Source organism: Ursus americanus, chromosome 14 (genome assembly GCF_024610735.1).
Source record: "Ursus americanus isolate L20-20 chromosome 14, mUrsAme1.1.p, whole genome shotgun sequence".
NCBI lineage: Eukaryota > Metazoa > Chordata > Mammalia > Carnivora > Ursidae > Ursus > Ursus americanus.
The window spans coordinates 48,936,150-48,939,951 of record NC_142140.1 but is presented as its reverse complement, the minus strand read 5'-3'; the positions used below and the strand labels follow the sequence as shown (position 1 = coordinate 48,939,951).

At 40.0% G+C, this 3,802-nt stretch overlaps 1 pseudogene; it reads right to left on the bottom strand.

The window, feature by feature from the left end:
* Positions 1-2,102: 2,102 nt before the first annotated feature.
* On the bottom strand, positions 2,103-3,034 carry LOC123796662 (olfactory receptor 7A5-like; annotated as a pseudogene).
* Between the last annotated feature and the right edge of the window lie 768 nt (positions 3,035-3,802).

Genomic DNA, 3,802 nt, shown 5'->3' with positions numbered 1-3,802 from the left:
ATCAGTTTCAGTTTGGAGATATTCTGCCCCATTAGCTGGACAGTGATTTCCCACTACATAAATGTAAATGTGGTTTTGACTTTGAGGCTCTTGAAGATTACAGATAAAAAACAATTCCTTATTAAAATTAAGTTCACCCATTGTACTTTAAATGTTTGTGTCAAAACTCTACATTTTTCCTAGTTTATGTTGATTCAAATGTTTATTCTTTGGATTTGTATCCTATCCCTTTCTTAGATTTTCTTTCAACACAATAGTTGAGATTTAAATAATTCTCCACTTGTCTATTTAATGTGTGTGAATGTGTTTATTGATAGAAAGATATAAATGTATGTGAACATATACATACTCACATTCTTAACCTTGAATGTTTCCTTTGGACCCAAGAAAATGCTTCTGCATATTTATTTCAGATGGCTGAAATGAGACACACTTCGTTAGCACACCTTCCAGGTCACCAAGAAAAGTTGGAAGGAGATGTCTCTTTGCACAAAAGTTGTGACCTGAATCACATGACTGGACAGGAATTCAATCTCTCTAATGAGTCATCTTTTGATCCTGAGGATATATATGGATGTATAAAATGGATGATATTGATTTGTCCAATCATTCCCCACTATATGGTTACAACAAAATTTAGAAAAGAGGAGGTATTTCATTTAGAGGAGAGGAAAGAGTCTTATTTCTATGCGGTAGAAAGAGGAAGATGATTTGATAAAACACCATAAACATGCCAACCAATTCTTCACCCCAAGGGTGAAAATCCACTTCTTGTACATGGACACCAAACTCCATACTTCACTGAGTATGGATATTTTATGACAGGGCGCCTGGGTGGCACAGTCATTAAGCATCTGCCTTCGGCTCAGGGCGTGATCCTGGAGTTATGGGATCGAGCCTCACATCAGGCTCCTCTACTATGAGCCTGCTTCTTCCTCTCCCACTCCCCCTGCTTGCGTTCCCTCTCTCGCTGGCTGTCTCTATCTCTGTCAAATGAATAAATTAAATAAATAAATAAATAAATAATTTTATGACAACATAAAATGAAATACTTTGCTTGTAATACAAAGTATAATTTCAATTTTTCTTCATCATATTTAAGATCTTCTCTGGCTTGAAGGCCATATGTAGTTGATCCATTTATTCTAATATGTGTTTCTGTGTAGACTCCACTTGGAGACGTGTACTTGGTAATCATTTTCCCCATCACGCTGGTAGGCATGGTGGACACAGTTGGGTAGGAGAACATGATCCCAATAAGGAGAATGGAACTCAGTGACTCTCTATAGGACAAACCGTAAGTTAGTCTACATTGTCAGGATGAGCAGTGAAGGCAGTGATGTACAAAGTATTGATGTATTCAAGATAGAAAAACTGAGATATTATACTTTCCTTTATTATAAAATTATATAATTAGCTATAGTTTCAAACTAGTTTTTTTTCCTAGATGAATAATATGACTCATGACTATCCTTTTAGTAAAATAAGATAAAATTACTTGGGCTCATATATCTTCTTTGAATAGAAAATATTCTTTTTAAAAAAATATTTATTTATTTATTTATTTATTTATTTATTTATTTATTTATGACAGAGAGGGAGAGACAGAGCAAGAGAGAAAGGAGAGAGGGAGTGAGAGAGAATGCACCAGCAGGGGGAGTGGCAGAGGGAGAGGGAGAAGCAGTTTCCAAACAAGCTGGGAGCCCAATGTGGTGCTCGATGTGGGGCTCGATCCCAGGACACCAGGATCATGACCCAAGCTGAAGGTAGATGCTTAACTGACTGAGACACCCGGAAACCCCAAGTAGAAAGTATGGTACCCCATGACATAAATGGGAATTCAAAATATTTTCGATCAAGGCTGGAAAAAACTTTGAAAAAGTAGGATATGGACAAAGGGGAAAACTGTATATCAGACAGAGCAGAAGCCTAATAAAGTGAGCTACTTAAATGTATGGAGAAGTTGAATTCAAACAAATGGAAATTCCAGGTAATAAATAGAAGGAGCCGATTCTACCTCCAGAGTCTGATCATATCATGGCAGTTTTTGGCTCTGAGCACTGCAATCGTGGGCACTTCTTCAGTCCCAGGATGAATGGGCCTTACATGACTGGAACCCCAATGATTCCTCTCAGAGCCCTCTTTACGTCTGTGTTCCTCAGGCTGTAGATGAAGGGGTTCAGCATGGGCGTGACCACTGTGTACATCACCGAGGCCACGGCACTTGCGTGGGAGCTCTGGGTGACAGCAGAGCTCAGGTACACACTGAGCATCGTGCAATAAAATAAGGAGACAACTGAGAGGTGAGACGCACAGGTGGAAAATGCTTTGTACTTGCCTTGAGCTGATGATATTCTAACTATGGAGGAAACAATCTTAGAATAAGAGTAAAGGATCCCAGCGAAAGGACCTCCACCCAGCAGGACAGCTGCAAAATACATCACCAAGTTGTTAAGAAAGGTGTCAGAACAGGCAAGTTGGACCATATCACTGAGTTCACAAAAAAGTGGGGGATATGCAAATGTGAACAGAAGGAAAGCCGTAACATCATTAAACTTTGTAAGAAGGAATGTAGGATACACATGACCCAGGACACCAGAAACAGCAGTCCACAAAGCCGGGAATTCATGATGACCGTGTAGTGCAGGGGGTGACAGACGGCCACAAACCAGTCATAAGCCATCACACTCAGGAGAAAGACGTCCAACACGGCAAAGAGTATGAGAAAATAAATTTGCATAACACAGCCTGCATAGGTTATGACTTTGCTCTGAACCTGGATGTTCCACAGCATCTTGGGGACGGTGGTGGAGGTGGAACAAATGTCTACAAAGGACAGGTTGGCCAGGAAGAAGTACATGGGGGTGTGGAGGTGGGAGTCTGAGCTGACGTCCAGGACGATGAGCAGGTTTCCAAACACAGTGATCAGGTACATGGAGAGGAAAAGCACAAATAGGAGGGGCTGCAGCTCTGGTTCCTCTGAAAATCCCAGAAGAAGAAACTTGGAAATTTGTGTATCATTGCCTGGTTCCATGTGTTGGAGGTAACTTCAAGGACAGAAGCAAATAGCATGACTAATTTTCACACAATCTTTTATTACTCTCAGATTTAAAATGTTACTTTTTTTTTGTTTTACATTATAGAAATTCACTTTAATATGTTGTGCACGGATATGCTTCCCTTCAGGAGACTCCCTATGCCACCATAGTTATGGAAATTTCGTTCCAATCACTTTTTTCCTAAAAGGCCATGTATTCTACAGTTTTAATTTAAAAATTATTTTAAGGGGTGCCTGGGTGTCTCAGTTGTTAGGCATCTGCCTTCGGCTCAGGGAGTGATCCTGGCGTTATGGGATCAAGCCCCACATCAGGCTTCTCCTCTGGGAGCCTGCTTCTTCCTCTCCCACTCCCCCTGCCTGTGTTCCCTCTCTCGCTGGCTGTCTCTCTCTCTGTCCAATAAATAAAATTAAAAAAAATCTTTAAAAAAATAAAATAAAAATTATTTTAAGTTTCAGGAATATAAATTGAGTACTGTCTTAATTTTAGGCATTGTCTAGTCAATGAGTGTGGGGTGGTAAAGAACAAAAGTCCTTATCATTGGAGAAAGAATACATTAACAAATAAAATTAAATAGCATTTCAGGTGGTGGCAGGTGGAATGAAGAAAAAGAAAGTGGGAAAAGTAGAGAGTGAATAGCTGTTTTCATGGGTATGTAAGCCATTCTGCAAACAAGGTGACAATGGGACACAGACCTCAAGTAAGACAGAGGGGTAGATGAAGGAATGTGGGGAGAGTGTGTGCCT